The sequence below is a fragment of the Ahaetulla prasina genome, chromosome 1 (assembly GCF_028640845.1).
Source record: "Ahaetulla prasina isolate Xishuangbanna chromosome 1, ASM2864084v1, whole genome shotgun sequence".
NCBI lineage: Eukaryota > Metazoa > Chordata > Lepidosauria > Squamata > Colubridae > Ahaetulla > Ahaetulla prasina.
The window spans coordinates 351,598,219-351,620,923 of record NC_080539.1 but is presented as its reverse complement, the minus strand read 5'-3'; the positions used below and the strand labels follow the sequence as shown (position 1 = coordinate 351,620,923).

Below are 22,705 nucleotides of genomic sequence, written 5' to 3'. Positions count from 1 at the left end.
AGTCTTTCTCAGCCTACATAGAATTGCCAGTAACTGTTCTTCCATGAATATATTTTCTCAGAATATATATTCAACATTTCTAAATCCTACAGTGTGATGCAATAAATATATATTAAGATGTAGCACGACCACGAACACGAAGCCAAACAGCAGCAGTGCAACTCACCAGCTCAAACCCCTCTGCAACTCAGACTCAAGCCCCACCCAAACAGGACACACCCCCAGCCAATCAGAGCACAAAAAAACCCCCATCCAATCAGAGCACAGCCAAGCTCCCACCCAATCAGTTCAAACCCCCACTGGCAGTTAAAAAGGAAGAAACAGCTGCAATCTCACATTGCTCCCAGAAGCACGAAGCTGAAGCCTGAAGATGACGAATGAGACTTCGTCGAAACGTCGCCAAGACACTTCCAATTTTACGCGGGAGAAAACCCGAATAACCAAAGACCTACACGGAAGACAGCTTTTGCGAGGGGAATTGTGGTTGGATGCTGGGTCTGAGCAGAACAAAGATCGTTGAGATCATCCAGCCGTTCATAAAGCAGCCTATGTGACATTAGGTTTGACTGAGCCTTATATCTTAATCACTTTATTTATTTTCGTATATTGGAGAGATTAAGTCCCTTCAGATCTTAATTGGCATGATTTTACTGTATTCCTCCTTAAAAGATGATGATGTAAAATGGATTTTAAAAGTTTTTAAAGTACATCATTTTTTTGAACTATGCCGCAAAAGAGTACATGGATTTGGAAAGTGGCTTAAGGGGCCAGAAGGATTTGGAATTATAGTGTTGAATTGTTTAAAACATATTTTTCATGAGGAAATGGAGATTTTTGCGGGGTTGGTTGTTGTTGTTTTTCATGATAAGGAGACCTTAAAGACTAGATACTAGAGTCAAAGGATAAGGGAAGCAAAGCAGAAATCTTTAGTGCAAAGTTTTGAATATCTCACAGCCAAGCTGTTAGACAGAATAGATCAAATGTTTGATAAAATTGAGAAAACATGTTCTAATGAAGTTTTAAAATAAGAACAGTGGATGTCTATAAAATTTAAAGGCTGATTTAAATGGATCTGATTGATGACTATTCCCTGGAGGAGAGAACAAATATTAACCAGGAAATTGATTTGGATGATTTGTTTCTCCTGAATATATATGAAAGCTCTGATAAAATTTGGAAATACGTTTTAGCAATGACAAACAAAAGGATAACATTTATTTATTGATACTAAGAAAATCTATTAAAATCCTGAAGGTTTTTCACCAGAAAACACAGATGATAAGCAAACTATCTCTGGGACTTTGAAAGTGTTAATGAATAAATTTAACAATTCAAGGAAGCTTTATAATATTGATTTGTTTGACTAAGTTAAAAGAAGAAAATAGTTACAGTACATCTAGTTGCCCTTACTGGACTTTTGCAGACAGCAGTTGATTGATGTAGCATTTGGAATTTGTTATCTTTATCTAAGATCATTACATTTTGACCTGTTCAAACAGTCACTGAATAATATGTAACCTCCGTTGCTTTTGTCAAAATACTGCATGTAAAAGCTGAAGCAGGCAAGGTGGGAACCATAATGCTCAAGCCAGACCCAACACTGAATAAATATTGAATAGGTGCCACATAATCTTGAAGCTGAGAAAAGAATGGCCCAAAGTCTTATTAATTTGGAATGACTAAGTAAAAGGCTTAGGATTTAAACCTGTGACTAATAAGCTTTATAGGGCTTGATGTATGTGCTTGGGCAGACACATATCTTTATATGCATAACTTGATTTTTATTTCCAAAAAAGCAATTTATTTAGCCAAGACTAAATTGTGAAGCATCTCTTCTTTGTTGAATATATACTTAAGTTTCTGAAGAACAGATTTAATACAACCCTGTCTGAAGTCTGATACTGTTTGCCATGAGAATCAACTTCTCATACAAGAAAATTTCTAAAATTTATGATAGAATTGGGATTCTATGCTTTGTATTGCTAGATATCACATACTGACATCTTTCTGTTTCTTAAGACTCTTATGTTTAGAGTTTTATTTGTGACACTTTGGTGACAATTTATGTCTTTCACTGCTAAGTGGTGAACAATCTTTTTCACTTAGTAGGAAAACATTTTATAGAACAAATAACAATATTCTGTCAGATTTTTTCTTCAGTCTTTCTATAAGCCATATCCAAACACTACTTAAGACTTGCACATATTGTTTCTTGGTGCCTATTGAATTACAGATAGTCCTCGACTTAAGAACCACAATTGAGCCCAAAATGTTTGTTGGTAAGTGAGACATTTGCTAAGTGAGTTTTGCCCCATTTTACAACCTTTCTTGCCACAGTTGTTAAGTGAATCACTGCAGTTGTTAACGTTAGTAACACAGTTCTTAAGTGAATCTGCTTTCCCCATTGACTTTGCTTGTCAGAAAGTTGCAAAAGGTGATCACATGACCTCTAGATACTATAACCATCATTAAATATTAGTCAGTTGGCAAGCTTCTGAATTTTGATCACATGACCATGGGGATGCTGCAACAATCTCAATTGTGAAAAATGACCATGTCACTTTTTTTGATGCCGTTGTAACTTCAATTGATCACTAAATGAACTGTTCTAAGTTGAGGACAAACTGTATTTAATTTGGCTATAAAGTAGTTAATATATAGATTAAAAAGAAAGGGGTGTTGTGGCTCCCGCCCCCGAATCTGGCCCCATGCCCGAAAGTGCCTCGGAGCTGGGCCTGCTGCCAGAAAGTGACTTGGACAGTGAGGGGGAAGGGCCATCAGGACTTACCTCGGAAGCACCAATCTCCCTGGATCAGCTCCAGGAGCCAGAAGCAGGCCAAGCGAAAGAGATAACGAGGCCTCCTGACTCTTCCCCCCCCCCCCAGCCACGCCTGCAGTCCCAGCTGAGAGCAATCAGGCTTGGCTCAATCCCAGGTTTCGTAGGCAGGAGAGAAGAGAACAACAGAAGCAGGGGAGGGGCAGGCCTAGGAAGTGCTGAGTCATGGAGCCACACCCCACAGGATATAAAAGGCAGCAAGAGCTGGTGTGTCTCTTTATCAGGCAAATCCACGGATTGACTAGAGCTGAAGGTTGTGACTCACCAGCGTCTTGGCAGCTAACGAGGGCTCTTGGCAGACGCTGGCTCTTTTGCTGCCAGAGCTGATAAGAGCTGGCTAATTAAGCCATCGTTTGGACGGAGGCGAGGAGGACATAACAAGGGGAGCTAGAATACACCTTGTCTCACTCCCCTCTTGACAGGAATTTCCTTGGTGGTGTATCCTTGCACATTATATTACACCTTCATCCTCTAGGCAAGATAGGCAGCATATAAATTTAACAATAAATACATCCAAAAGTTTTCATGTATCTTGTATATAAGAACAAATAATCTTTTATCATTTGAGGAAGAGCAGTTTCTGAATTAGTTTGGATGTAGAAATGAGAAGAGAAGCACATCTAAGATCAATAAATACTATGTAAAGTGATGAAAGAGGAACTAATTGTCTGAATGTGAATGTTTCATTTTTGTATTAATTAACCGGGAGTTTTGTTTTTCATGCACCTAAACTAGGCACATTATAAATGTTTACGTGCTTGTTTGCTTATTAATAGGGCTTGTAGGCTCCTTTCAGCCAATTCTGAGTAGCATACAAGTTCCCAATATGTAATTGTGATTAAAACAATAGCTAAAGGACATAGAATACATTATCATCCCATAAATATTGGAGTCATGTTCAAACCCCCCCCCCCATCTATGATCTAGAGGGATAATAATAACCCTTCCCCCTGGCTTAGTGAAACAACTACTTTAATTTCATCAGTTCCATAAATTTCCAGGTCATGAACTATGAACACTTTTTAAAATGGTAACTAACACCTTAAGTGCACCGAGAAGCCAGATGACAATCAGTGCAGCTCTTGAAGAAGAGCTATTATATAGTGTGGGTGCCTCAGCTCATTCACACTTAAACCACTGTATTCTGGGTGAACTATAACCTCTGAATGCTTTCAAAGGCAGCCCCAAATACGGTGCCTTGCAAGATCATTTGAGAGGTGACTAAGGCATGAATGACAATTAGTAATGCCTCCAGTTCCAGAAAGTCAAAATGAGTACATATGTGACTGAGCTGTGCAAAAGCCCTCTTGGCCACAGGTGCCATTTCTCAAACAGGAGCAGTGAATCTAAGATTGTAAGCCCCCAGATTGTGACTTTTTACCTCCTGGAGTGCAACTTAAACTTAAGAACGGAATCCTCCAGAATTGGTAGACCTTTGAACCCAAAGTCACTCCATCTTACAGAAATTTAATTTCAGCTTGTTCTCTCCATTCAAATCTGGGTAGACACCAGGCAGTTTGATTCTGACCAATTTTGCGGCCAGAGGTCAAGATGTGAAAGTTAGCATTCTGACGAAACCTACTACCACACTACTAGATGATGTTCCACAGAAGTTTCACATAGATGTTGAATAAGAGCATGGAGATATTGATAGCCCTGAGTCTTTTTACATCGTGGCAACCAAAACTGGATGCAATATTCCAAGTGTGGCCTTACCAAGGCATTATAAAGTGGCACTAACACTTCACGGGATCTTGATTCTATCCCTCTGTTTATGCAGCCCAGAACTGTGTTGGCTTTTTTAACAGCTGCTGCACACTGCTGGCTCATATCTAAATGGTTATCCACTAGGACTCCAAGATCCCTCTCACAGGTAATAATATAGTGTGGGTGCCTCAGCTCATTCATACTTAAACCACTGTATTCTGGGTGAACTATAACCTCTGAATGCTTTCAAAGGCAGCCCCAAATACGGTGCCTTGCAAGATCATTTGAGAGGTGACTAAGGCATGAATGACAATTAGTAATGCCTCCAGTTCCAGAAAGTCAAAATGAGTACATATGTGACTGAGCTGTGCAAAAGCCCTCTTGGCCACAGGTGCCATTTCTCAAACAGGAGCAGTGAATCTAAGATTGTAAGCCCCCAGATTGTGACTTTTTACCTCCTGGCGGAGTGCAACTTAAACTTAAGAACGGAATCCCTCCGGAATTGTTAGACCTTTGAACCCAAGTCACTCCATCTTACAGAAATTTAATTTCAGCTTGTTCTCTCCATTCAAATCTGGGTAGACACCAGGCAGTTTGATTCTGACCAATTTTGCGGCCAGAGGTCAAGATGTGAAAGTTAGCATTCTGACGAAACCTACTACCACACTACTAGATGATGTTCCACAGAAGTTTCACATAGATGTTGAATAAGAGCATGGAGGATATTGATAGCCCTGAGTCTTTTTACACTTGAGGGGTTTCCCTTCAGGAAGGAGAAATATTACAAAACGGCATCCCCCACATCTAACTCCAGAGATGGCTCAGTTCTGTCAAATGTAATCTATAAGCAACCGGTGCTAAATCCTGTGCTGACAGGTTCGTGGCTATCCTGATGTCATGAACTCCAGAGTTGCCTCTGACTTTTTTCCCCAGGGAAGATGAGCTGAAGTTCCTAAAACCAATATATCTCAAGAACTCCAACTTCCAAATTCCAAACTCCAAATTCCAGCAGCTCAAGCAGCAAAGAGGACGATGAAATGAGTACAGGTGGTCCTTTACTTACAACCATTTGTTTAGTGACTGTTACAACAGCACTGAAAAAAATTATTTATAATCGTTTTTCACATTTATGATCATTGCAACATCCCATGGTCATGTGATCAAAATTTGGACACTTGGCAACTGACATATTTATGACAGTTGCAGTATGTTTTTCTGATAAGCAAAGTCAATGGGGAAGTCAGATTCACTTAACAACTATGGTACTAACTTAATAACTATGGCAAGAAAAATAGTGAAACAGGACAAAATTCACATAAAAACTATCTTGCTTAGCAGTGGAAATTTTGAGCACATTTGTGATCATAGTTTGAGGACTACCTGTATTCTGTGTGATATTTCTCAGTGACATTGATCACTTACCAATTTCATCCTTATTAGGAATTATCAGACACAGGTAGCCTAATAATAAAATTATTTTGTTATTATTGATTTTTTTACAAGACAGCAGAGTTCTATTATAATATACTGTATAATCTTGAGAAAAATAACATTGAATTTGATCGTTATCTGTTGTTATTTATAATAGATCCAACAACCTTGTTCTAGCCTTCATTGGATTTTAATATCATTCTGTTTCTTTCCATTTTAGAATCTGAAAAGATTCCTGTGATGCGTGGACAATGGTTTATTGATGGCACATGGCAACCACTAGAAGAAGAAGAAAGTAATCTGATAGAAGAGGAACATCTCCGCTGTTTCAAGGGGCAACAGATGCAGAACTTTGACACAAATGTCTCAAAACCTATAGATAGGAAAGAGGGTAAGATTTACTACCGAAAATTTGCTGATACTCTCCTTGTTATGATGGTCATAACTTTTGCAGGACATTTGATACTTAATTAAATTAAATTTATATTAAATTAAATTTATATTTCCACATTAATGGACAGAAAAACTCCTAGAGAGAGAAGTCTTTCTCAGCCTACATAGAATTGCCAGTAACTGTTCTTCCATGAATATATTTTCTCAGAATATATATTCAACATTTCTAAATCTACAGTGTGATGCAATAAATATATATTAAGATGTAGCATTTATATAAATCTGCTTAGTTACTTGCTTTTAATATCTGAAAAATGTAGTAACTTGAATAATATTTTTTAAAATCAATTCAGTTAACTCTAGTTAGGATATATCTAGGAAAAAATGATTCATCTATGTTAAGCACACTTGTTTATTGTTTTATTTTCCTTTTCCATAGAATAAAATTTTAAGCGATCAAACTGAATCTTGACAAACCATTTGCTTTGTTCGGAATAATAATAGTTTGCACTAGTTTAGTGGTAGAGAAAGGTTAATTAAATACTTATTTGACTGGTGAACTATTCAGGAAAGCTAAAATTGTGCTGGTGGAAATTTGTTTTAAGTTTCATGACAATATCATGAATTAACAAAGGCAGAACTCTTCCTTTAGTTTCAGTGTGTATGGAGTAGTATTTTTCAACCACAGTAAGATGCATGGACTTCAACTCCCATAATTCCCCAGCCAACTAGAATTTTGAGAGTTGAAGTCCTTGCATCTTAAATTTGGGGAGGTTGAGATATGATCTGAACTGAGTCAAAACAAATTGATTCTATTAATTACCTCGCAGATAAAAGTTCAGTGCACATTAACAGAAACTTTGCTTAATCGTTACATTGTAATTAATTGCAATCTTCTTAAGAGATCATTATTTAGATTAGTGGTAGTCAACCTGGTCCCTACCGCCCACTAGTGGGTGTTCCAGCTTTCATGGTGGGCAGTAGGGGTTTTGTCCGATACTGAAGCACTTTCCTTTTTTTTGACTTTTTAAAAAATTTTCATAGCATTATTTAAAAACATTTTCGTTAGGTTTTCATAAAATTCCCCATGACAATTTAAATTTCTGAAAATATACTATTTGTATCGCCCACGCATAAGTTTAGTTCACATTACGTAAGTGAAACTAAATGGCGCTATAGTGCGACCGCAAACAAAAGAGCCTTGTCCCAGAATAGCTTGCGCATCTCCCCCACCACCACCCAGCTGTAACAGACAAGCAGAGCTGGTAGCCGGCGCCCCCCCCCAACCCCAATCCACGATGCACGAGAGGCATGTGCAGACGACGATACACGGCGCATTACTGTGGATCTGGTGGGCGGTTAGAAAATTTTACTATTAACAGAGATACAAAAGTGGGCTTTAGGTATAAAAATGTTGACTACCCCTGGTTTAGATGATCTGTTTTTGCAGTTTACACAAGGGTAAATATGGTTTATGATTAAATTATTTTATTGATCTTATTAAGGCGGAGTTTGAAAAATTAAAGAACAGTTTGGTCATATCTCCTTGACTAGTCACTTTTTTAATCTTAAAGGACTGTATGATAAATCTCAGGAAATAGCTGCATTTGAACCATGAAGCAACTTCAGCAAAGTCAGTAAGCTTATCAGACTGGTCCAGGTTGAAAAACTTGACACTTTTGTGCAATTTTTTTAGACTTTAGCCTTTCTTTCAGCACCAAACTGAAATTCAGCCTATGAAACAGGTTACAAAAATTATCATGCTACTAAACTTATTAGTAGAGTAAAGACAAAGAAATAACAGGATAACAGAGTTGGAAGGGATCTTGTAGGTCATTTAGTCCAATCCCCCGCCCAAGCAGGAATCCTACACCATTCCTGACAGACGACAGTCCAGTCTCCTCTTCTTCTACAGGTAGTTTCACTGACTGCCTTGTTAAGCAACTGTTCAAAGCTACAACAGTGCTCAGAAAGTAAGTTTAGAACTGCTCCTTGCACTTGTGGCTATTGCTTCATCCCTACAGTCAGATATAAGTGATGTACATTTACAACAGTCATGGCATCCTGCAGTCACATGAGTGTCATTTACAACCTTCACAGCTGACTTCCAACAAGCAAAGTGAATGGGGAAGCCAGCAGGAAGTCACAAGTCACAGTGAAATGAAGTTGCACTTAACAAGCTGCCATGATTTGCTTAATGACCCCAGTGGAAATGATACAAGTCAAGTGTGATCACATGATGTTTCATTTCATGACATTGTTTAGTAGTGGAGTTGCCAGTCCCATTGGTAATTTCTGTATTTTCATTGCCTACCAACCTACTTTCTGAACACATGGAATTCCTTTCTCCTTTCTTGTCTTTCAGGTGAATTGGTAAAATACAAGGCTGTATTAAGTAAAGTGTCAGGGTTCCAAGTAACACCCCCAACGAAAGAAAACTCCGAGGCTTGTTTTGCTTGTAAAACCTAGTTTAGAAGAGCATAACTTTTGTCTAGCCTGGAAACAAATCCTGCTTCCAGGACTTCTGGATTTATACACATCTGGGGCGTATGTATTTAATTCAGTGCTGTAGGTTGGATCACTTGAGTTAGACCTTATTAATTTGTCACAAGACTTCTGCAATAAGCATTACTAAGTTTAGATCCAAAGCAGATTAGCTTAAAGTAGTGTTTTTAAAAAGTATACATTCCTTCTGTAAACTTTTGAGTTTGACTCGTAAAACTATTTTTAGGAAGAATCTATTTCTGAGTTGCATAATTAATACTACAATAATTTTTAGGGCTTAACAAATATCAACCTTTTCTTTATTTTCCCTTTTGAATTCTACTTAATATTGTTAAATAGAGTGCAACATTTGCTGTTGGAAAGATTAAAATAAGAAGTTACCATATTTTTCTGACTATAAGGCACTCCAAACTATAAAACACACATAGTTTTTGGAGGGAAAAATGAGAACAAAAAATCTGCCTCTGCCTCCCAGCAATTTGCCTCGTTGTAGCAAACAGCAGTCTGGTCAGCTTCAGCATAGCCTGATTTAGCAACTGATTGGCGGTTGGATGGGCCTCTCGGAATACCGCCTGTCAGCTGTTGCAGGCTGCAGGGATCACCACCGCCTATTGCCGCTGGCCACTGCCACCTATCACCACCTCCCTCTGCCCCATTTTTGGCCTCTGCGCGTCCTGTTTTTGGCCTTCATTTGCCCCATTTTCAGCCTTTGTAGACCCCATTTTCGGCCTCCACATGTTCCATTTTTGGGCCGTTCCAGGCGGCGGGAATTGCCACTGCCTATCCTCACCACCTGGAACAGGCAAAAAATGAGGCGCATGGAAGCTGTGATAGGCGGTGGCGATCCCTGCAGCCTGGAACAGCTAATAGGTGGTATTCCGTGAACTAGATCCAACCGCCAATCAGCTACTTGTGCTAAATCGGTCTGTGCTGAAGCTGACCAAGCTGTTTGCTGTTTGCTACAAGGAGGCAAATTGCTGGGAGGCAAAGGCAGAGGGTGCCTCTGGCCATGCCGGCGGGTGGGCAGGGCTTCGGCAACATTTGGTCTATAAGACGCACAGACATTTCTGCCCACTTTGGGGGTGGGAAGTGCGTCTTATACCCCGAAAAATAGAGTATATAAAATTATATTGTGAAACATGATAGATAGCAGATTTTTTTGTTTATAGATTATATAAGTGTTAGTTGTAATGTCAAGATAACTGCAGAGTAGTTTTTATCTTTGGATTGAATCATGTTAGTTAACTTATGACTACAATTGAGCCCAACATTTCTAGTGCTAAGCAAGACATTTGTTAAGTGAGTTTTGCTCCATTTTATGACCTCTCTTGTTCCAGTGAATCTCTGCAGTTAGTAATACTGTTCTTAAGTGAATCTGGTTTGCCCATTGATTTTGCTTGTCAAGGAGATCACGTGACCTTGGGACATTGCAGCCATCATAAATAGGAGCCAGTTGCCAAGCATCCAAATTTTAATCACATGACCACGAGGATACTACAACAGTCATAAGGGTGAAAAATGCTAATAAGTTACTTTTTCCTGTGCTGTTGTAACTTTGAACGGTAACTAAGCGAACTTTTGTAAGTCAAAAATATCTGTTTAGATATTTCTAAAAGCTTCCTTCAGGCTTTGTTTTTCACTGTTCTTGCATAAACCTACCAAAAGCAGTTTTAAATTACTGCTTTGCCTGCACTAACTTGAACAGCTGTCAAAAAAGTTGTGACCTCCATCTAAAATGATCATAACCCATAATTTAAGAACTCCTGCCTTAAAGCAAAATAAAATAATTAACAAAATGCATATTGCTAATCAACTATTAGGAGAAATGAAGAATTCTCCTCCTACTTCTGAAATGTTAATTTTAGCAATTTTGAAAGTGCAACCTTGCATAAACCTGCAGATGACCTGGGAGAAGTTAACTTTGTCTCTGTTCAGCTGGAGGTATGAATTAAAAAAATGTTCCGTGCTATAATGTCCACAGTTGAAGGGCATCACTTTAATGAGACAAGAATAGGGAACTTTTACGTTAGTTTTAAAAATTATCATGTTCTTTCGTTCTTTCATTATTAGCCTTTGAGTCAGTCTTGACTTCAATAACTGCTTGGACTAGTCCTTGCAGTTTCCTTGCAAGATTTTCAGAAGTGCTTTGCTATTGCCTTTTTTATAATAATAATATAATCATTTACTTTTATCATATTGATTATGTGCCATCAAGTCAATGTTGACTCTTAATAGCCACATAAATTTTCTCCAAGATGCTTTGTCCCTATTCTGATCCTTTAGATTTTTCCAATGGTGCACCCACCCAAACTCCATTTTGCTGCTTATCTTTCTTTCCTCTTATTTTTCTTTGCAATCTCTCCCACTGTCTCCCACTGTTACAAAATTCTCCAGAAAGCTACATCTTCACAAAACATGTCCAAAGTACAGTAGGTGTTGTGTCTGCGCCCCCTGAGCCGGGCCTCCTGCCAGAAAGTGACTTGGAAAGTGAGGGGGAAGGGCCATCAGGACTTACCTCGAGCACTGGCTTCCCTGGCTCATCTCCAGGAGCCAGAGGCAGGCCAGGTGGAGGAGATAACGAGGCCTCCGTCCCGACTCTTCCCCCCACAGGCCATGCCTCCAGACCCAGCTGATAGCAATCAGGCCTGGCTGGACCCTAGGTTTCGTAGGCAGGAGAGGCGGAACAACAGAAGCAGGGGTGGGGCAGGCCTAGGAAGTGCTGAGTCATGGAACCACACCCCACAGGATATAAAAGCAGTGAGGGCTGCTATGCCTCTTCGTAGCAGGCAAATCAACTGCTTGATTAGAGCTGAAGTACTGTTTGTTGACTTATCGGCATCAAGGGAGATAACAGAGACACTTGGCAGACACTCGCTAGCTTGCTGCCAGAGCTGATAGTGCTGGGACAGAACAGTAGGATAATTTGAGCCTAGTCATTTGTGCTTTGAATGAGAACTCTGGATTCATTTGTTCTGTGATCCAGTGGTTGTTAATCTAACCTTTCTCAATAACTACGCCGCCTTCAGCATGACCTGAGCATAACTCATAAAATCGTCTGCTACAATGTCCTTCCTGTCGAAGACTACTTCAACTTCAACCACAAGAATACACGAGCACACAATAGATTCAAACTTAAAGTGAACCGCTCCAATCTTGATTGTAGAAAATATGACTTCAGTAATAGAGTTGTTAATGCCTGGAATGCACTACCTGACTCCGTGGTCTCATCCCAAAATCCCCAAAACTTTAACCAAAGACTGTCTACTGTTGACCTCACCCCATTCCTTAGAGGTCTGTAAGGGGCGTGCATAAGAGCACCAACATGCCTACCGTTCCTGTCCTAATATTCCTTTGGTTGTATTCAATTTGTGTGGTTATTTCATGCTTATAATAATATATATTGTTGTGTTTGACAAAATGAATGAATGAATGAATGAATGAATGAATAAATAAATAAATGAATGAATAAATAAATAAATAAATAAATAAATAAATAAATAAAGTATAATAAAGCAAAATCAGTTTTCTGATTGGGTCTAACTCATACAAGGCACAAAGCCTGAAACTAGTTCACATATTTTAATACTATCTTTAAATGAATCTAAGGGCACAAATAAACAAATGCACATAAAGCTTCCATAACTATATGGTGACAATTTACTTATATATTTGGAAAATGTATGAGGCTGCCCATCTCTCATAGTGACTCTGGGTGGCTTACAAGCAGTAAAAAAATTCAGTATAAAAAACAAAAAACAATAACATACGCCCAGCCGGTGACAACACACAGTCAGATGAGCCACTTGATGGGCTCCAGTCCACTCTGGGTTCCCCAGGTCCACTGGCAAAATCAAGTGTTCAGGGCCTTACAAAAGAGTGTCAAAGTAGGGGCCAGTCTAATTTCTGCACAGATGATATTCCAAAGGGAGGGAGCCGCCACAGAGAAGGCCTTCTTTTAGGTCCCACCAGATGTACTTCCTTAGGGGATGGGACCTGCAACATTGTCTCCCTGCTCTAGTGGGTCAGGTGGATGTAAGTGGCAATGCAACACAGAGTTGGATTTTGCAGCCGTAAAGCTTGCTGGATAAATCCCACAAACGTCAAGAAAGCAAACAAAACATAGCGATAAATCTGACCAGCAGATTTATTACTATGTTTTGTTTGATTTCTTGATGTTAGGAAGAATAAAATACAATAAACTAAAACATTTTTAAAATTACTCCTTTTTGTATTGGATAATCTTTTTATACATCACCAGGGCAGCAAAGCTATTTGAGACTTCATTAAATCTGTTGCAGTCTGACTGCAGTCAATTAATTGTATCACAGCTTTGAGCCTCGCTTGCAAGCATTTTCTAGAGTCACTGATGGGCAATTTTTAAGGTGATTTAATCCATAGAAGTAGAAACACAAGAGACAAGTTCTATTTTTCTCTGCAAAATTGGTTGAATTGGTTCTTGTGAATGTAAGTAGATTATTTTACTTATTGTACAAATTGAACCTTAAACTACTAGGAATAGAAGATACCACATGTTTCTTTCTGTGCAGCCTAAGAATCTTCTTTGGCTTGTTACTAAAATGGCAGGGAACCCTTTACATTGTAAGATAGGAAAAGCACTTGATCTTATCCCTCCTTTTCTGATTGAATCCAGTCAGCATAAAGGATACTGGTAAGCTTTAATGCTCTTTGCCCAGAGTTAATAGTTAATCAGTGCTGGGAATGCTGCCAACACAGTTTCCTGCTCTTTCCTATTGCATGTGTAGCCCTAAGGGCCTTCATATTATTTGGCATTTAGTTTGGCTTATTGTGTAATCTAGGGCAAAGCTACATATTACAGTATATAAATAGTGCAGTTTGGTATAACTGTATACAACATTTTTCTTACCAGTTTTTTCCCAATTTTAGAATGACTGTATTGAGTTTCTTTCACAAACTGTTTGCATAGAACTGAAGCTAGCTTAGGCTTATCTTCCATGTTAAATAGCAGCTAGGATAGGTTGAAGGTTCACAGTAGAACTATAACATAGGAGAAAGGAGCTTAAAAATAAGTATTAGCATGCATGTTGATACTAGAGTTAATACAGTAATTTGGACCAGAATGTCTGTTACTAAGTGATGAAGTCCTAATATGCAGTGTCACATAACTGCATTCCTTAATGATGGCAATCCTGGCAGTCCCCAGTTGCTGTCATTAATTAAATCCCATCTGTCATTAGCAAGGACTCAATGCAATCCAAGTGATTTCCAGTTTGGTCACTCCCAGCCCAATACTGTGGTTATGTACGGAGCTGCCTCTTTTGTCTTCCCTTGAACTACCCTTACCTGCCTACCTCTTCCTCTACCATCTCTGGCCTTTTGGCCATTCGCTTATCTGCCACTTCTAGCTGCCCCCATTGTCCTATCGCAGGTCAAGCATAGCACACAAGTACACAAAGATACCTTTTTTTCTCTTTACTAAATGAGGCTTGCAAACACACACATGCATACACTTGCAGTATAGAGACAAGTTTCCCCCCCCCCACCCAATTTCCCCCAAATTTCAGAAATTTTGGTTCTGACTGCTAATAGTTGGTCTCCTTTGACTCCAAATCAGAGACCACCAAAACACCTACTGCTGTGCATGCTGTTACCCAGACCACTACTGCATCGGCCAGGAGCCTTCTTGCAAGCTGGGGACAGCCAGGTATTTACCTGCCCAGGGCCTTTGCATCCCAGCTGGTGCCTTCATTCACCTCCTGCTCCTGTCTAGGGCCTTCTTTCATGAAAGAAGTCCAGTGTGCAAAAGAAGAATCCTTCTGGAAGGCTGCTTCTTTTACATCAGCACAGCAGGACCTCCTTTTACATGGGGTGCTTCTTTTGCAAATGAAGGTCCTAAGCAGGGCATGAATGGAGGCCATGGCTGGTGTACCAGAGAAGTCCCAGCTACATCAGTGCAAAGACAGCAGCATGAAAGAAGGCAATGGCCAGTACAGTAGTGTTGGGCAATGTTGTGGGCTCAGCAGTGGGCAGAGCAAGGCAGACAGCCAAAAGGTAAATGAGGGTGGACCTGAGTGGGCTCAAATTTTGTTCACATGTACACAGAGGCATTGTAATGGCCAGAACTCTAATCTGCTATTACAGTATTAAAGCTTCAAAAATACCTGTTCAGCAAAAATGGCTCTGAGGATGCGAAAGTGTCTAAAAATAACCAAAAATTGTTAGTTAGTGTTAATATACCACCTTTATACAATTTAACACTGTGATTGAATATGATGTGCAATTCTGAAGTGTTCTTCTTGTTGTTCTTGTTGTTGTTAGTTGCGAAGTCGTGTCCGACCCATCGCGACCTCATGGACAACATTCCTCCAGGCCTTCCTGTCCTCTACCATCTTCTGGAGTTCATTTAAACTCATGCCTACTGCTTCAGTTACTCCATCCAGCCACCTCGTTCTCTGTCGTCCCCTTCTTCTTTTGCACTCAGTCTTTCCCAGCATTAGGCTCTTCTCCAGTGAGTCCTTCTTACTCATTAGTGGCCAAAGTATTTCAGTTTCATCTTCAGGATCTGGCCTTCTAAAGAGCAGTCAGGGTTGATCTCCTCTAGAACTGACTTGTTTGTTCCAGTCCAAGGGACTCGCAGGAGTCTTCTCCAGCACCAGAGTTCAAAGGCCTCAATTCTTTGGCAATCAGCCTTTCTTATGGCCCAACCTTCACAGCCATACATTGCAACTGGGAAAACCATAGCTTTGACTATATGCACTTTTGTTGGCAGGGTGATGTCTCTGCTTTTTAGTACACTGTCTTGATTTGCCATAGCTTTCCTCCCCAGGAGCAAGCGTCTTTTAATTTCTTGGCTGCAGTCCCCATCTGCGGTGATCTTGGAGCCCAGGAAAATAAAATCTGTCACTACCTCCATTTCTTCACCATCTATCTGCCAGGAATTGAAAGGGCCGGATGCCATGATTTTAGTTTTCTTAATGTTGAGTTTCAAGCCAACTTTTGCACTCTCCTCCTTCACCCGCATCAAGAGAATCTTTAGTTCCTCTTCGCTTTCTGCCATTAGAGTGGTATCATCTGCATATCTGAGGTTGCTGATGTGTTCTACAGATTATAATACAGAATGCATTATAAAGACTACAGAATTTATTTTTTTTAACTTTAGAAATGCATGCATATGGATGATTATGAGAAGGATAAATTAAATTCCACATACTATGGATAGAGAAAAGAGGTTTGTAATGCTAACATTTGAGGATAGATGATTTGGAACAGATTCAGGAAGTTGTGAACAAAGATAGCTGTTGCTTTCAAAGCAGTTAAACCTGGGATCACCCAACAATACGGGTAGTCCTTGACTTAAAGCTGCATTTAGTGACGATTCAAAGTTATAACAGCACTGAAAAAAGTGACATGACTATTTTTCACAGTTACAACCTTTGCAGCATCCCAATGATCACGTGATCACAATTCTTGGCAACTGGCTCATCTTATGACTGCTGTTATGTCCCAAGGTCATGACCACCTTTTGTGACCTTCTGACCAGCAAAGTCAATGGGGAAGCCAGATTCACTTAACAACCAGGTTACTAACTTATCAACTGCAGTGATTCACTTAACAACTGTGGCAAGAAAGGTCATAAAATGTGGCCGAACTCACCTATCAAATGTGTCATTTAACACTAGAAATTTAGGGCTCAATTGTTGCGCAAGTCAAGGACTACCTCTATAGACTAACAGTAAATATAACGTTATCTAAAATAAACTGCTTAAATTAGTATACAGTACCAAAGATATACAGTAGTAAAGATAATTCGATTATATGACTTTGAAAAAGAAGAAATACATTTATGAAAAATGGAAATAAATCTTGCTCCTAGTTGTTTTGGTGTTTACAAAGATGTAAACTAATACTACAAGTAGTCCTCAACTTATGGCCATAATTAAGTCCCAAATTTCTATTGTTAAATGAGACATTTGTTAAGTGAGTTTTGCCCCATTTTGTGACCTTTCTTGCCACAGTTGTTAAATGAATCACTACAGTTAAATTAGTAAGATGGTTGCTAAGTGAATCTGGCTTCCTCATTGACTTTGCTTGTCAGAAGGTCGTAAAAGGTAGTCACATACCCTGGGACACTGCAACAGTCATAAATACATGACAAGTTATGAAGTTTGATTATGTGACTATGGAGATACTGCAGTGGTTGTAAGCGTGAAAAATTGCAATCACTTTTTTCAGTGCCATTCTAAACAAATGGTTGCAAGTTGAGGACTATCTATAAATAATCCTGAACTAGGATTAGGATGGGGACAAGGACAAGCTTACAACTTATGTGTGAGCATAATTATGGCTGTGTAATTCAATTATTATTATTATTTATTTATTTCTAATTCATTAAATTTTATGCCACTCATCTCCTCTATAATGGGTTTGTAAAATCTAAGACAAGAAAAAAATACTGCTATTTGTTCTTAATAGCTTGATCCTTGGAATAACATGAGGCATAACAAGTTATCAACCCATAAAGAATAACTTGCGGCATACTTTATATCTTAGTACAAGAGAGCAGCCAGAACCTTTATTGTTGTGAAGACATCTGATGGAAGTATTCATAAATTTACTGCAGTTTGCTGATTTCGTCCCACTTGTCAAAGTTTTTTTACCTGTTCTGGCTATGTGTTAACCCTCTCAGATAAATCAGATAGGAAAGATAACAAGATGAACTACTACTTTATTGTAGGGCTACATAATTTTGAAAGTCTGAAAGTATAAATCTCCCACCATCACTTTTAACAGCCTGATCAATTAGGACAGGTCCTTCTTAAGTTTCTTTCTTTGATCATTAAGCCAACGGGGACTCCTCACTTGTCTGATTGTCTCCTAGACAGCATCTCTTCTCATCCTTCACATCATATCTAGAATGCATTGATGTAGAAAAAAAATCTTATAAATTCATATATAATTAGTAATAAAGGTCTAAATTTTTGAAGGAAGTATCAGAAATAACTGAAGGCTTTACAAATGTAGACTTTACTGTTGCCATTTTTAATGGAATTTTCCAGATATATTGGCAATAATATGTTCATTTTGTACCCAAGGTAGAATCTCTTGTTTTTAGTTTCAGTTTTGTATGAAGGAAACCACAATGTGATGTTATTTGCAGGTTGTTCATTTTAAAGGATTAGAGTGAATCCAGCCCATATTACTTACTATTTATTTTATTTAAGTTTATATACTGCCCAACTCCAATGACTGAGAGGTTTACAAATAACAAGAAATAAGGCAGGGGTGAAATGCTCCCGGTTCAGACAGGATTGGCTGATCCAGTAGCGATGGCGGTGGGTGGTTCAGAGAACCGGTAACAAAAATCCCTGGGCCCCCTGCCCCATGCCCACTAATTGCCCGCTTGCCGCTTCTTTTAAAAAATGCTTTTAAAATGTAAAAAAAAAAAGGCTCTGACGATCACAGCTGAGGCATGTGATCGTCAGAGCCTTTATTTTTACTTTTAAAAGCATTTTTACAACCTATTCAGCCAAATAGGTTGTAAAAAAAATGTTTTTAAAAGTAAAAAAAAAAGATCATGAGCCACACCTGATCCCCCCCACTCGCGTACCGTTCTGCTTACCCCTTGCCTCCTTTTGGCGTGCACTTCACGCATGCACACCTTGCATTTGGTGTGTGGTGCACATGTGCGCACACAGCGCACATGCGCAGCCAGCAAACCAGTAGTAAACCAGTTCAGATTTCACCACTGGAACAAGGTCGTTCTAGGCCCTTTGAAATCCTACCAGTATAGGGGCATCCAGATTTAAGGAGAACTTTGTTCCAGAGAGTATGTGCTGTTGCAGAAAAAGGTGGCATATTTAATCAAAGAAATCTGCAACATATCAATCCTGACAGATTGAATTGGCTGGGCCAATACCTGTGGGGACAGGCACTCCCTCAAATAACCAGCACCTAGGCAACGTTGTCCATGGGGTCGCGATGGGTCAGACACGACTTCGCAATTAACAACAACAACAACAGGCTATGTAGAGCTTTATAGCTAGCAGCCAGCATTTTGAATCAAACCTAGGAGCAAACTGGCAAGCAGTGCAGGGTGGCAAAGTTCTTGTTGGCCTTCTGTCTAAGCAATTGGAAGCTTGCCTGTTTTGTGAAGGAGTAGATTGCATCTGCTCCTTGATGGTGTCTGCCTTTTAAATCCTTGCTTTATGATCCTTTTTTTAAAAAAAACAATTCTCTCTATTAGTATATTATTCATAGGAGCTTACAATATTTCATTTGACTCCATAAATCATTTAAATAAATATCATATTGAATTATAATCCAGGAAAACCCAGGATACAAAAAAATGAGAATAAGGATAATAAAAATTAAAAAGGAGCAATACATTTCTAAATCTCTTGGGGCGGGGAAGCAAAACATACAAAATATAAATACCCTATTCCACCCCTAGCAAACCTTGGTGAACAAAGTTTTTGTGACATAAAGAAGAGAAGTACTGTATATTAGATGAAAAATGCAGGATCATTGCTGTCTAGACACTGAGAACAAACAGAGAGAAAACATATTTTTTTAAAAAAACAAGTTTCCTCAGTGTATGCTCCTAGATTCTATAATGAGATGGAAAATTAGTCTTCCATACAACCCATAATATTCTACATTTTGCACAATTCACCCATCAGTTTCCAATTGCCTCACTATTTTCTTGGCTGTCTTTTTAGACTTTGAACAATGGGAAGTTGGTAAACTACCAGAGATTTTACAGCATGATTGATTGCACAGTTAAATAGGTAGGAAATCAGTATTTAAAGTTAACAATAACATTTTATCCTAGAACTTCTGAGGTTCATCACTCTAATTCTTCCCCTTTGTTTCTTCCTTAATTATTATTCTGGGCCTAGAGCAGAAACTTCTACAAGGACTTTTATATGCCACCTTCACTGTTTAAAGGATAATCTTTCACACAGAATTCTCTTATGTTATGCGAACCACAGCAAACGGAAAAAATACACAATAAAATATCATCAGGAGTTGAGATAGAATAAATGCCATTCAATGAATATTTATCTCTAAGGAGAGCTTTGAGTCTGCATTAGTGGTTAAAGTTTTCATTACACTGTATAATTGCCATTTGGAAATTATGAAAATGATTACTGAGCACTCTGATAGGATGGAGTTACCTGTATACAGAAATCTTTCTTTTGGTGCTACTAATTAGTTGCAGCTACCATCTTCTCTGATCATTCAGGGATTTGGACAACATTATCCCGTATTGTACAGTAATTTATGTTTTCTTAATTAGATCAGTTGTGTCCAGTAAATGCACCACCGCATCAAATTCTCATTAACCTATTTAAGGTTTTGTTTTTATTTTGGGTTCAAACAGAGACTTCCAAACTGATGCTCAGTTTTTTAAATTGTCACATTTTGTCTTTCAAGTGAGCTTGACTCCCTGTTTGAATGCCAGCTGACCTTGGTGGTGCTTATTGTTCTCCTGTTTCTTAGGTGGGGCACAGCAGCTTCCTCTTCATTCCTAACTTGCCACTTGTGAGATACCTCAGCATTCATTCACCTTGTGATGTCCCTTCCTACACTGAACAGCACTGGCATCTACCTGTGGGGGTAAGGTAAGTCCATCAAACTACAGCACAGTAATCTTCAGGGGTTTCACTTTTTTCAATATTCTCATTGAATAGCTTGGAAGCTTAAAATGAGTATTGAAAGCATTACAGTGGATGTGCATTTACCACCACAGGGAAACTCCAGTGCTGTTCAGGAATGGAAGTCTTGTTAATAGATAATGCATGTTGGGAATTTCCTGTCTTTCTTTCAAGAGCTGGAAAGCTACCGGTGGTCTTTTCCCTTGTTCCCTTGTTTTTAGCCATCTCTTTAGGCTGCCTAATATCCTGAGCCTATGTTACAGAGTTGTGCTTTATAATTCCAGTAAAATTACTGACTGATATATCTATGAATTCACAGGTGATGGATGAACCCATTCATTTTTACATTGCATATCTGTTGTTATTGTTGTTTTTTTGCTCTTTAAACAGAATCTTACTTGCATCAAAGGAGCAAGTAAGGAAAATTATTATTTTTTATTTACATATTTAATTGGTTCCCCATTAAATCAGTGTTTTTTCTGTTTTGCTAGCATTTATCCATATTGTTTTTATTCTGCTTTCTATGTTCATTAGTTTTTAGGATAGTTCCCTATCAAAACCAATTATGAACCTTCTCAAAAGTTCACTTTGAAGCTCAGTCTTTTTACTTTTAGTTGTCAACTATCTACCTACCTTCTCCCTCCATTCTCTGTTCAAATGGAGAGGATATAAGGAGAATGCAGAGGCAACAGGGGTTAAACGCAAGTGGTCTGAAGGTACAGTAAATCACAGATTTGTATTCTTGTCTTCTCCTTGTATAGGAAGCTTTACACTGTAGCTAGCTAGCACTGTAGAGGATTTAGATAACCAAATGCTTTCCCCTCTGCACAATTTTGATATTTCCTGATTCCAAAACAAAACAAAAAAGGAGACATTGTGGATCTTAATGAGACCATCTGTGTTTTGCTTCTTACAAAGAAAATTAGAAGTTGCCAGTGCTCTGACGAAGTATATTAACAATTAATTAAAATTCTAAAATATAATGTACATTATTTACTTAACATAAAAATTGGTCAGGGAATATCCTCCACTTTCCAAAAAAAAAAAAGGGGCGGGCGCAAGGTTTTTATAAATCCTGTCCAGATAATGATTTTTTAAATAATTGTTTACTGAAAATTAATATGGATCATAATTAAATGCCTGTTCAGCTATAAAACTAATTGGATACTTTTAATAAAATTGCTTTGATTAAACCTGACAAACCTAATTATTTTACAAAATGTTGAAATGGATTAATGTAAGAGATTTATAAAGTGAGGAGGAAGAGAAATGGATACTGGGCCAAATGTTTTGCCCCTAGGTATCACAGAAATAAGTTCATTGCCCTTCTTTGCTCATTTGTATCTTTGTTAGACTTGTCATAAGAGTTTTTGTCAACACTGTCACTGAATAAAAACAGTGCTCCCATTTTCAGAAAGAAAGAAAATTCTTAAAGCATGAGGAAAATAATAAAGTATTATTGTTCCTATATTTTCACCATGGACTCATAATAATTACTTAATAATTACTGTTTAAGCAACCATAAGTTTTGTCAGTCTTCATGCTCATTACAGATCCAGTAAAATAACATTGGGAAGAGTCATGACTTTTTGGGCTTGTTCTAACAATGGGCATTCTTGCATACTTTCCTTGGCAGCTTTCTTTACACCTATTTTAACAATAAAAAAAATCAGAGCTGTGCTCAACATGCATATTTGGCCTCAGAAATAATTTCTGAAAATCCATTTCAAGGTGTGGACCTAATCACCTTATTGTTGATCAGCAACATTTATATATGTTTGCATCTATATGTATATATCCTGCATTTATTTGTACAACTCAAGGTAAGAGTTGATGAGTTAATGACCTGTAGGGTAACGCCACACCTGTGAGAAGATCCTTGGTTGATTTTAGTGAAATTAGAATGTTTAACTCATGACATTTAATCTCTTAAGATTTTTAAGGTAGGCTAAATGTACTTAAGGAAGAAGTGCATTTTTTTAAAAAAGATCCAATAGCAAATGGATGTAGAAGTTAGAAATTGCTAACAACAGCAAAATGCTATTCCACTTTTTATATTCTCCTCCCAAATCTTCTACTCTTTAGAAAGAATAAAACATGAAACAGGTGGGATTCAGCTTGCTTTTTTATGTAACATTTAATTTACCACACCATAATGTATTATGTTTATCATTGAGCAGCATATATGTGACAATGG

The 22,705-nt window shown here is 38.4% G+C and overlaps 1 protein-coding gene and 1 long non-coding RNA gene across 2 annotated transcripts in view; both read left to right on the top strand.

Moving 5' to 3' along the window:
* The window catches only part of DDHD1 (DDHD domain containing 1), a 59,583-nt gene that overhangs the window by 17,368 nt on the left and 19,510 nt on the right, over positions 1-22,705 (top strand). The window lies entirely within an intron of this gene.
* On the top strand, positions 6,228-21,224 carry LOC131188095 (uncharacterized). The gene is made up of 3 exons (XR_009152719.1): positions 6,228-6,365; positions 8,733-8,914; positions 21,123-21,224. It is a non-coding gene; the product is annotated as an uncharacterized LOC131188095 (long non-coding RNA).